The sequence below is a fragment of the Phalaenopsis equestris genome, unplaced genomic scaffold, assembly GCF_001263595.1.
Source record: "Phalaenopsis equestris unplaced genomic scaffold, ASM126359v1 Scaffold000938, whole genome shotgun sequence".
Taxonomy (NCBI): Eukaryota; Viridiplantae; Streptophyta; class Magnoliopsida; order Asparagales; family Orchidaceae; genus Phalaenopsis; species Phalaenopsis equestris.
In genome coordinates this window covers 359,515-372,904 of record NW_018165377.1, presented here as the reverse complement: position 1 = coordinate 372,904, position 13,390 = coordinate 359,515, and the positions used below count along the sequence as shown (strand labels likewise).

Sequence of the window (13,390 nt, the reverse complement as noted above, 5' to 3'; positions counted from 1 at the left end):
AAAACAACAATGAACTATTAGAAAAAGAAATCCTCAGTTGTTCAAGCCATTCACACTGCCACACCACTCAAAGGTGATGTTGGGATTAATGGCAGAAAGAGTCAACAGGTTTCTTTTCAGACAGTCCCCCAAAGTGGAACTAAGCTTAACCGCAGTACCAAAGAAAAAAATCCAACTGTACATGAAATTTTCATGGAGTACTTTATGGAGACAAAAATGAGTTTTGAGTTCTCTCCTGGTGGCATGTTTAGAATCACGGAATTTATTCTGCGCCAAAACTAAGTCAATAACTTCTTCTCTTTCAATTCCGTTCATAGTTAATGGCTTCAAGGTAGCTAAGAAACATATTTCTCTTACATAGCACTGCGCTAACCAACCTGTACTCGACTTTCAAGCCTTTTGAGGCACCCTCTTGCATTGAGATGATGACTGACAATGAGAGTTAGCATATCTGCCATTGATTCAAGCTAAACTAGTAGTTTACTTTATGTTAATGAAATTAGAAATGAATCACGAAATTAGTTTTGTAATTTAACCTTGGAATTTTGCAACTGAGAGGCGAATTGCCCATTGAGCAAATCAAGGCATATGGTTCAGAAGGCATGTCAAGGAAAATTACTCTTAAGTACTAGATAGAGTGGTAGTTTAAAGTTTCATGTAGTTCCATTTTTGTTGTTAGAAAGAGCAAGATTGAAAAATATTATAAAGTTACAGATTAAGAGATGTATTTTAATTAAATATATTTTCATCGTTATTAATTTAACTTTGCTCTCTTTTTTTTCTAGGTGAAATGCATGCTTCTATAATCCCATACATAACCAGTCAATAATAAAAAAAATTCCAAACCTAATATGTAACTCGCTATTAATCAGTAATAACGAGAAATTTCTGCAAAGATGTTATCAAAGCAGACCATAGGTTTCATTCATCTCTCATTTCATGAAGGCCAAACCCTTTGATACTTACTGACTTCAAAACTACAATGATGAATCCTCAACATAAAAACAGCACAAATGCGTAAACGCAAATAACGACGATGACGCTGCGAGACAAGAAAAAGAAACAGTACAAGACACAAGAACAGCTCTCTAGAGGAGAGTGGCAGCCCTGAAGGGAAGGACAGAAGTTCCGGTCGTGCTGGAAGGTGGACGACAGCATGGCGCTGCAGCACCGGATGATGGAGTGCCAGTGGCCTGATAGAAGAGCAAGTGGCCGAGGCCTAGAAGAGAGTAGGGGAGGTGACAATGGACTAGACAGCAGCAGAAGTCAGTTCCGGGGACTGGACAGCAGCAGGGACCGGTGTCTAGGGGCTGGCCAGCTGCAGGAAGAGGATCCGAAGGCCTGTGTGGCTGCTGGGAGGGAGCTAGACGGGAGGCCGGCTGGAAGCAAGGCCAGCAGAGGGAATAGGCTTGGAAGGCCTGCGCAGCTACTGGAAGACGGCTGGAAGCAAGGACAGCAGTAGCAAAAGGGCCGGAAGGCATGTGCAGTTGCTCGAAGGTGACAGGAAGCAAGGACAGAAGCAGTAAAAGGGCCAGAAAGCTTGTGTGGCAGCTGGAAGGAGGCTGGAAACAAGGACAGCAGCAGGAAGAAGGATAGAACGCCTATAATGTTGTTGAAAGGCCACCGGTAAGCAGCAAAAAGAGAGGTCGGGGGCTGCACAGCAGCTGGGTGGTTGGACGGCAGCAGGGGTAGGAGGAATAGGAGAATAAGCGGAGGTAGTCACCAGCTTGGACGAATTACAACTGAAACACCTTTTCGTTGTCGAATAAAGCCCTCGAAAGGAAGATAAGCTGGAGGCGAAAGTCTGAAAGCAGAGATAAGCAAGAGAAAAAAAAAATCTCCTCTAACCTAAGCAAACACCATATATATAAAAGGGATTAGTAGATTGAATAGGCAAGAAATAGAACAGGAAAGGGGATAGAATAAGTAAGAATCAAAAGGAAGGGAAAGGGGTTGGAGAGTGGGGGGTGGGGGGGCAAATCCCGCTCCAAGTTCCAGGATAAGTCCCGCGTCAGTAGACGCGAGAGGGGGAGAGGAAGAAGCCCGCAACAGTCTCCCGAGGCTGGGGGAGCTTCGAATTTATCTGTCAAAGCTTTTGAATCTTCGTAATACGGCGTCAGATCCGCCACATTGAACGTGGCATAAATATTGCAGTCCCCTGGTAGGTAGATCTTGTAAGCATTATCGTTTAGTTTCCAAAGTATTTTGAAAGATACTTCCACTCTGACTTTGAACTTTTTGAATGTTCCCACTGGGAATCTTCCTTCTTCAATCCAATCCACACAAAATCTTTGTGAAACGCCCCTTTTTTCTAGACTTAATTGTCTGTCTGATATTTGTGGTTCTCCTTAGCCTCCTCATGGATTTTATGAATCTCGTGAACCCGTTCTTCACCATCTGTGTTGATTTTTTATGTTGCCAGAACAGTACCAACTCAAGTGGCATGAGTGGGTTGCGCCCGTACACAATCTTGAACAGAGTGTGTCCTATAGTTTGACTCACGGAATTGTTGTATGCAAACTCAACTTTAGTTAGAATTAGATTCCGCTGCTTGATGTTCTTTCCCATGAAACATCTCAGAAGGTTTCCTAGACTGGTTTACTACCTCTGTCTGACCATCAGTCTGTGGATGAGCTTCTGAACTGAATTGGAGCTTGGTGCCTAGCTTCCCCCACATACTCCGATCAGAAATTGGACAACTTTGTCAGTGTTGATGGTCCTGGGAATCCCATGCAATCTTACGATCTCTCTAAAACATAAATCGGCAACATGAGACGCATCCAGTGTTCGGTGGCAAAGTACGAAATGTGTCATAAGTCCATGTCCTCTGCGTCCTCAAAAGATCCACCACGAAGTTCATGCTAACATCCACTCACGGTGCCTCTAATACTGGTAATAGAGTGTACAACCCAGCATTATGCCAACTTATCTTTGTCATATGACAAATCATGCATTGTCAGACGTGTTGCTCCACAGTCAAGGTCAAAAGAAATACTCTCAAGAGGGCATGAGTCTTGTTCCAGCCAAAATACCCTATTAATCATCCACTGTGACTCTCCTGAACAATGGTCTCTCTCAGCGAACATCTAGTAATGCAAAACTTACTCTAGTAAAACAAGTAGCCCTCCGCTTGATAGCATTGTCGGTCGGGTTATCCTGACAGTGCACCTAAATTTCTTTGAAGTCCCCATCAGTCTCATGCAAGACCTTTACTACCTAGAAACCCATAACTTGAGTTTGCATCTACATGATCAACCAATGATGATGGCTCAATGTGTCTGCTACGCGGTTCTGGCTTCCCACCTTGTGCTTAAGCACAAATTGGAATGATCTTAAGAACTTCTGTGTCGGCCCTTCAGTTTGCTCTAGCTGTTGAGAAATTTCAAGGTATGTAGTCCATAAACAGCGTAAACTCGCTCATTAGCAGAAATGACTTCAGTGCTCCAAAGCTCTTATAATAGCATAAAATTTCTTGTCGTATGTTGAGTACTTCCCTCAGGAACCATTCAGCTTTTCACTGAAAAAGGTGATGATTTGCCCCCTGGCTCAACATCGCTCCTATTCCCATGTCGGATGCATCACACTCCGCCGGTTGAAATCTGGCAATGTTAGAATTGGTTCCTGAGTCACCTTCTGCTTCATTGTGTCAAAGCTGGTTTGAGTGACAGCCATCCAAGTGAACTCTTTCACTTTCAAAAGATTTGTTAGAAGGGCGATGATAGTGCTGAAATTCCTCGTGAATTTGAGGTAGAACGATGTTAGCCCCAAAACTGTCTCAGCTTGGTGAACAACTATGATGCGGTTCGGTTTATAATGGCCTCGGTCTTTGTAGGATATATATTAATGTCTGCACTATTCATAATATAACCCAAAAAGCATACCCGGTCTACATGAAGTGGCACTTCTTTGGATGGGTATAAAGCTTCTCCACGTGCAATGCCTCAAACACCACCCTCAGGTGTTATAAGTGTTCCTCTTCAAATCAGCAGTACACCAAAATGGCATCAAAGTATACCACCATAAATTTCTCTATGTGAGCTTGGAATACCTGATTCATCAACCTCATAAAAGTATTAGGTGCGTTTGACAAGTCCAAGGGCATAACAATCCACTTGTATAAATCATCTAGTATTTTGAAAGTGGTCTTCCGCTCGTCTTCTAGCCTCATCTAGACCTGGTGATACCCACTACGTAAGTCGCCTTGAAAAAGATGTTGGCTCCATGTAACTTGTCCAAGATATCGTCCATGCAAAGTATGGGAAACTGACACTTGACGGTGATCTTGTTGATGGTCATATTGTCGATACACATCCACCGTGACCCGTCATTCTTAGGCGTCATCAAGGCAGGAACAACACACGGATTGGTGTTCTCTCTGATTAAGCCCCATACAACGAGATCCTGCACCTGTCGTTGTACCTCCTCGTGCTATGCAGTCTCAATCTATAGATTCAGCAACACTGATCCCGGTATATGATTTGTGTTATGTTGAATGTCCCTCAGTAGTGGTAATTCCTCAGGAAGATTGTTAGTCATCACATCCTGAAAGTCCTGTAGCAATGGCTATAGTAGCGTTGGTATCTCACTCTCCTCATCAGCTCCTTTTAGGAGAACTAATGTCAGTGCCACTGGGACATCTCGAATTGACTCCAGAAAGGTGGCCTGTGGGACTAATGCTTCCTTTATATAGTCATGCCTCTTGCATCCTTAACTGGTAATAAAACAATGTGTTTCCATCCTTCTTGAAGGAATAAGTGTCCATGAAGCCATTGTGCTATGTCTTACGGCCGAATTATCAGGGCCTACCCAACAAAATATAACAGGCATTCATCGAAACCACATCACACCATACTTGCTCATATAGCCTATACCCAATCAAGAATTCTACTAGGCACCGTTGATCCACGTGTATCTCATTTCCTTTCTTTACTCGGGTAAGGAAATAGAAATGGGGATGTTTATGTGTGGCTAATCCAAATTTGTTTACTATCAGCGTGGACATCGCATTTTCACAACTTCTACTATCAATGATTAAGCTGCAAAACTTGCCCTTTACCGTGCAATTGGTGTGAAAGATGTGTCTCAACCAGGATTGATCCTGCTCTATCTCTAATTACAAAACCCTCCGTGCGACTAGCAACTCTCCCTCATCCCCCTGGAGCTGAAGCTCCTCTTCTAGGCTATCCTCTGACTCCTGGTTCACCTCTCGACGGCGCACAAATCTGTGAATGTGACTACTCGACTCGTTGGACCATTGGAGGCTATGTGCTCATAGTCGTGACACCTAAAATACTTTCTAGTTGGTACTACATTGGAAAAGCTGCATTTCTTTTGTTTCTTCCCACTCTGATCCTGCCCGTCATTTCCTTGTACTGCCTTGCTAGCTCCTTCAGAAGGATCCTTATCGGCCTATGTAGTTGTAGGTAGTTGTCTAATTGAAGGTCGTTGCCTAAATGAGGATTGTTGTTTTTGTTGTTTTCGATATTAATGGATAAGGTTTGAACATCTCCAAGCGACCAGTAGGGTTGCAGTTGCACCAAGTTGCTAATAACGGGCTTCAGGTCTCCCAGATATCGGGTGATCGCCTGCTCCTCAGGTCGACCAACTCACACTTCATTTGCAACTGATTGAACTGTGCCTTGAATCCCTCCATTGAAAGATCTCACTACTACAAATGATGGAGCCTCATAAACATGTCTTGGCGGTAATAGGTAATAGATATTTCCTTCGCAGTTCTTTCCTGTCTTTTCCCATTTAGAAATTTTATCACGACCTCCTCTTTTCTTTTGCCTCTGCAAGTTATCCCACCATAAGGATGCCTTCTTTTCAACTTGATGGAGGCCAATTTTATCGATTTAACCTCTAGCGCGTCCTTATATTTGAATATTTGCTCCACTGATTGTAGTCAGTCGACAAAGTAATCTGGATCTATTGCCTCCCTCAAACTCTCTCGAATCCACTTTGATATTGAAATTCCTATCCCCCATATGCAAGCTCCTCCCTCAGGCTTCTTTGATATTGAATTCTGAAGCGGCTCGATTGATATTCCTCGTATTTATGTCTTCCCTGTGAAACGGATTCAAATCTTTGTCCCTATCCCTCCCCGCTCGTGAGAGCATGGTTGAAGGTTTAGAAGCTGCGGAATAAGAAAAAAGGGAAAAGAAAAGAAAAGAGGGAAAAAAAAAAGAATGAGAGGGAAACAAAGAAAAGAAAAAAATTGGCGGACTCTAAGGATGGGATAGGATAGGACTAGGGTGAGGGTAGCTCTAATACCAAATGATATAGGAGTTAACCCAAATCACGATAGAACGATAAATTTTATACTATTGACTTCAAAACTACAATGACGAATCCTCGACATTAAAAAACACAAACACGTAAAAAGAAACTAATGACAAAGATGCTGCAAAAGAAAAAGAAAAAAAAAACAGCACAAGACACAAGAACAACTCTCTAAAGGAGAGCGGCAAGCCGGAAAAGCAGAACGGAAGCGGTGGTCATGCTGGAAGGTGGTCGACAACCCGGGGCTGCAGCGCGGGATGATGAGAGTAAGGGTGGCCTGTTGATAGGAGGCCGACAGCAAGTGGCAGCAACGTAGAAAAGAGGGAGGATGTAGTGGGCAGGACAATAGCAGGAGTCGGTGACGGGGGTTGGACAGTAGCGGTAACTAGTGTCTGGGGGTTGCCAACCGCTGGAAGAAGCACGGAAGGCCGATGTGGTTATTGAAAGGCAGTTGGACGCAAGGACAGCAGCAAGTAGAGGGTCGAAACGCCTGTGCAGCTTCTGGAAGACGGTTGGAAGCAAGGACAGCTGTAGGAAGAGGATCGGAAGGCCTGTGAGCTGTTGGAAGGCAATTGGAAGCAAGAACAGCAGGAAAAGGGTCGGAAGGCCTGTGCGGCTGCTGGAAGGCGATTGGAAGCAAGGACAACAAAAGGAAGAGGGGCCAGAAGGCCTGTGCAGTGGTTAGATGGCGGTTGGGTGGCTGGGCAGGAATAGGAGAATAAGCGAAGATAGTCACCGCATCCAACAAGTTATAGCCGGAGCACCTTCTCGTTGTCAAATACAGCCCTCAGAAGGGAGGCACAACAGATATGAAAGTCTAAAACAAGAGATAAGCAAAAAAAAACCTTCTCTAACCTACGCAAGCAGCATGTATATAAGGGAGATTAGTAAATCAAATAGACAATAAGTGGAATGGGCAAGAAATAGAAAAGGAAAGGGGATATAATAGGTAGGAATCAAAAGGGAAACGGAGATCGGTTTAAGCGAGCACAGCAAATCCCGCTCCAAGTCGCAGGATAAGTCCCGCATCAGTAGACTCCGGAGGCGGGCGCCGGAGAAACCCTGCATCAATCCCGCTCCAAGGCCCGGAATAAGTCTCGCAACAGCAGACGTGGGAGGGGGCGTGGAAGAAGGCCCGTGTCAACCTTGCTCACTCACCATCAAGATCCCACATAAGCTCGAACCTAACTTGACTACACTCACCTAATATCATGTTTTCTCATGTAGCCCAACACATCCTACAAGCCAACTACCAATTCCTCTAGCAACCCCTCCCCCAACTCGCACAACTCGTAACTCATCCCCCACACTCATGTGAGCCTAACCAAAGACATCCCTTCACTTCCTCTCACCATTGTAGCTTGCACTTGTAGCACCCTTGCAACAGCTCACATTGATGCCTCCCACAATTGCACCTGCTCAATGTGTCCAACCAACGCTTGTCGCCCTCAACTTAGGGTCTAATCATCCTCATCTCATCCACTGTGTATGATTTGAGTTAACTCTTAGACTTCATGTTCCTCTCTCTTCACAATGTCATTTCTTATCTATCTCTCAATTATTTGAAATTCTCCATCATAATTAATATTACTATCAAATTTAATGATGGCTATCTCTTGGACCCGGTGCTTTTAGTTTCCTGATTGGCTCTCATGACAAACTTCAACATCTTCGCATTGACAAAATCAAATTCGCTAAATTGAAAATATATATGTTCTCCTCCCTTATTTACTAAATAGCGTTGAGCCATCTATTTCCTTAACTGTCATGTTTTAAGACTCTAAGAATAAGTTTTCTTCTTTCAAATATTTCCAAGAAAATGATATCTCGTGTATAAAAGTATACTCAGAAATATTTTTCTTTTCAACAAAATGATTTTCAAATATGAGGATTATACAATACGTTACAAAGAAAAGCAGATGCTTTTCTATAAGACAAACATTTTACTATCAATTCAAGAAACTAATAAAAATAAAATAAATCGCAGCTCTTTCTATATCCTTCCATTCAATCTCAGATGATGGCCAATTCTATCATCCCTAGCATAATAATTGTTCTTTCCACAATTCTATGATAAGTGAGGTTTTGACTCCCTATGCATCAATTTATCACCAATTTGGCTTTACCATGGGGCATCGAGGTGGTCATGGAGGCCCTGATTGCAGTGGCTAAACTAGCAAAGAACATCATTGTACAGGAAATATCATTTGCAGTTGGTCTCATTTAAGCCACAATACTCCTACCTAAAAATGCTGTTGGGGGGCCAAGTTCGGATATCCCTAAAATGCACAACATGCCTTCGGTTGATCTATGACTATTGCTAGCTCTTCCTATCCTACATTTCTTCTAGATCGGTCACTGTACATCAAGAGGACTGACTTTATTCAAAACACTAAAAAATATATGCATGCTTACCATGCCATTTTATATTTAGATGCTACAATTGTTTGCTTATTCTAGACAGGTAATATATGCTTGTTCTCCTCCCTTGACATGTCGTCTCTGCAATCTAACATTGTTAGTAATGGCTGTTCCTCACATGTGCCTAGAAAAGCTTTGTATCTTCTAGATGAATTTCATGTTCACAAGTTTCTTACAAATTGATTGTCCATTTATTGTTGTAATATAACTCACTTTGCTCTATAATATTCTATCCATCTCAGTGAGTGTTTCAAAATCTCATTACAAGAAAAATGATTGATGGAATTGCTAAGTATGATGTAAGTAACCAAGACAACCCCCCCTCCTTCTATCTTCACTTCCAACATCATTTTATCAATGACTTAGTCATTTATGTCATCCTCCACCACAACAACTCTGAGAGTTTATTATTGCTTCATCTTCACTCTCAAAGTTTAAATTAATGTTTGTGAGCTTAGAAAATATCATCAGGTGTCTTTTCCATCTTCCATATTGAATCTTAGCATCACCTCTTCTGAGTTGATCCATTAAAATAATGGGCTAAGACTTATCCTTAACATACTTATGATTTAAATAGTTGGTGACTTTACCAATGTCATCCTCATCACACATGGATATATTTGCTTAAGTATGGGCCTAAATTTTTTTATATAATTCACACATATTGAAAAATCAAAGTCCATTTTATCTGATATGATTAAAATTCTTTGTATTGATAATAATTTGAAGTTTAATCTTCATATTCTTTCTACCGATAATGCTTTGGAATCAAGACTTAGTTCATTATGTGATGATAATAGTGCCATTCACCAAATTTCATAACAGACTCAAAAGAATCAAGTTGTTGAAGGAAATCACCATCAATTGCTAGAAGTAACCCGAAACTTAGCATTCCAAACAAATGTTTCTTATCAATTCAAGGGTTGAATATTATAGAGCAAAGTCTGAAACTTAGTGCAATTTTAACTACATGCTATCTAGTTATTTGAATCCCATATAATGTCCTTCGGAATGTCACCCATTCTCCACCCTATAACCAGAGAGTCTCCTTCTCCTTTTACACCAATAGTTTTAGTTGTCATTACTTGGTCTATTTCTTCCAAATTGATGAAAAACTCTCTCTCCTATCTCCTCTAGCCACTCAGAACATTTTTATTGAATATTCTTATTCCTTAAAAGGCTGTCATTTACTCAATAATTGAAATCACTATTTTGAATTGCCTCCGTTTGAAAAAGTGTTTCCATGGCAATAGGTATGAAAAGAGAGCCAATCTTTACCAACAAAAATTAAATTTGTTGAACAGTCGATTGAATTCCAATAACAACATGAATCATTAGAGAAAACTGGCCCCTAAAAGGCCCAACTACCAAAGATGTTGAGTTATTCGAAAGCTTGGATTGAGCAATAAGGAGAGTAACTATGGCTGCCACTTCTCTCTCAACTTGTACAGCCAAGTATCCATAAATAATGCACAAGATTAATAGCTATTGATGTAACAATGATTGTAACATCCCATTGAAATTATGGACTGAAAATAATAGTGGTTTGAGCTTTGCCGTGGATGGAACTTTGCACCAGCTTGCATTGCTCCATTATCCAGTAATAATGCATAAATATCAATAGTTGGCAATGTAATTATGATCATACCATCACATTAAAAATTGTTTCGTGCACTATTACCTTAAAACAAGCTTAAGAATCCAACAACTTTCATTGATAGCCTGGGGTCCACAAATGATGAATAAAAATCAATAATCATGGTAGTGCGTCAAAAATTATAACATTGCATTGAGAAGCGCATCAATGTGTTTGAGCTTCCAAATTATCCCAGAGTCACACCAAAGGATATCACTGATTATTACGTAACACATGATGATAATAATACAAAGATAGCAAATCATCTAAAGTTTCCGAGCACTAAGTAAACATAAAGCTCCCATGGCCCCAATTCACACATATAGTATTAAACTTATTAATTAAGTTGAATATCCTAAAAAAATGATACGGGAATTAACCCAAATGACGACAAAAATATAATTTTTATTATTAAAATCAAATAGATGTTACAACCAAAACACTCAGAACTAAGAAATAACGAAAACATAACGCAAACCCAAACTATGGCATAGGTCAGGGCTGGTGAATTTGCGGTTTAAGGGAGGGGAAGTAGTCAGTGTGAAGGATTGGAGGTCTGGTTGGCGGGATGAGAGAGGATGGAGCAAAGGAGGTAGTTCGTGGTTGCAGCTGGTACACACGGGAGATGGAACGATGGCTGCAGCAAGATGCTGTGGTGGGAGGCAGGGGAGATGGGAGGCGAACTGCAACAGGAAGGCTGCGGTTGGAGACAGAGGAGATGCAAGGTGGGTTGCAACAAAAAGGCAGCAGTTGTCTGACAGATGGCTGCAGAAAATCAGCAGAATAGGTTGATAGGTGACTACAGTTGGTAGGAGACGGGCAGCAATGGAGGAAAGCAGGCAGAAAAAAGGGAATGTCGACAATAAACAACCCCCGCCCCCACAAAAAAAAACCAAAAAAAAAAAATCTAATATAAATGAGAGAGTCAATCAAACATGGAGCATTACGTCCATAAGAAGTCTCGACTCCAAATATTCTATAAAAATTATAATCTAGCATCTAAGAAAAATTGGTTAAATATAAATCTGCCTATCCAAGTAAAACTACTATACTTTCATCCTTACAAAGAAAGCTTGAGTGGAAATTTTGCCTAAGCAATCAAAGTAGCGAAATAAACAGAAAATAAATTTTAAGACTTAATCATGTTATGTTAATATTGAGGATAATTAGACATTATTTAGATGTAGCAACACTGCATGAGACAAAAACACCAAGTTTTCAAAATGTATCAAATGAAAATTTTATTAAAGCCTTTTACGAGAGCAAATTAAACATGCTTTTTAAAAATAAAATATTCATATAAGTACTACAAATCAATCCATAAAAAATGACATTCATTTAATTTTAAAGAACAAAAAGTAAGGTCAAATTTTATGTTCATATGAGATGTACTAATGTTTACAAGAAATATGTAGTAGATATTAAGTGATGATAAAAAAAATATAATATCTAAACTGGTTTTACAAGTATTATGCAATGATTAGACACCCTAATTAAACAAATTTTGATATCAAAACAAATCAAATTCAATATCACTTAAATTTTCTTTTACCACAAGGGGTGAATATTACTTTATATGTGCTAAATTAAACCCAATTATATAAAAAATGAAGTAAAATATAATCATATCTAGATCCGATTCAATAATATTTAATTAAATCAAACAAAATTGAATCTAATTATTTAATTTAATCATGATAAATTTGTGATAGTTGATAATGATGGAGGTGATCGTAATCATATATATCACAATAAATGGAAATGATGATCTTACATAATACCTTTGGTACATTAAAACCCTTCCCTAACGAGTTATCGAGGTGCAAACTACTAGAAGTATTATATCCATAAAGGAGACTATGGAATAGGCTCTCGTGCATTCATAAAATGTTAGAAAGCATGAGGATGATATGGGCTATAGGAAATGATGACTGTCGACACCGTGAGCAATAAATAATTCAAAAACCAGTGGAAGATCAAGCAGCACTAGTTGTAGCAGAACAATGACAACAAGCAAGGCCAAAACTGATGGCCATAAACCTAAATTGATTAGTAGTAAATATAATATAATAATAGGATCGGATGAAACCTCATAAAAGTACAAAAGGTTTAGAAGATCTTGGCCAGGGAAAAAAAATTAACCAATACATTAGCATCAAAAACCATATTTAACAAATATTAAATAACTTATAAGCTTAATATTGTGGCAATAGAAGGTAAGTGTAAGATGGTTATGGCATATTGCAAAGATGGGAAGGCAATGGGAATTTGTATAAAACATAGGTTGGAAAATCTTGCCCAAGTACGTGTTGCACATTTGTATGAACAAAATCAAAGTTCAACTTACTATTATGAGAATCAACAAAACAATAGCAGTTGTATTAAACATCTTATTTTCGCAAAAAATAATTATTAATGTGCTCGAAAATTTTTTATGCAAATGTTCATACCAACAATATGTAAATGTTGAAACATGGCACAAGTATAACACAAAATCAACATTTTGAGTATAATAAATTTTATTATCTAATTAGAAGTATTAGAATATAAGCTACATGGACTAAATTTAGAATAATGAATTTATAAATAAGGCTAGAGTTGATGCTCTGATTCAATGTTTCTCTCAAATGCTAATTTGGGTTATCGTCAACAACTAGCCCTCTAAACCCAAGTCTTCCTCATCAATAGTAGGATCAATATGCTTCACACCTTAAACGGGTTTAAGTGATTTAGGCCTTGTTGGTGTTGGACTCATGCTCGGGTTGTAAACGAGTCGAGCTCAAGCTGGACTCATGCTCGACTCGTTTGAAATTGGCTTTTATTCGAAATTGCTCGTGAATAGCGTGTTTGTGTTCGGGTCAATATACATATTCTTGTTCATGTTCGAGTCGGCTTCATCTTGAAATTTGCCCCTTTAATTAATTAAAAAATAGATGAAGGGTGTTGAATTCGAACCTTAACCACTTTATGGAATAGAAGGCGCAGAACCACATTACGACATAAGTTGTTTTGAATTAAACTTAGATATAATTTTATATATATATATATATA

The 13,390-nt window shown here is 39.6% G+C and overlaps 1 protein-coding gene across 3 annotated transcripts in view; it reads right to left on the bottom strand.

Moving 5' to 3' along the window:
• The window catches only part of LOC110032401 (histone acetyltransferase GCN5), a 114,029-nt gene that overhangs the window by 99,082 nt on the left and 1,557 nt on the right, over positions 1–13,390 (bottom strand). The window lies entirely within an intron of this gene.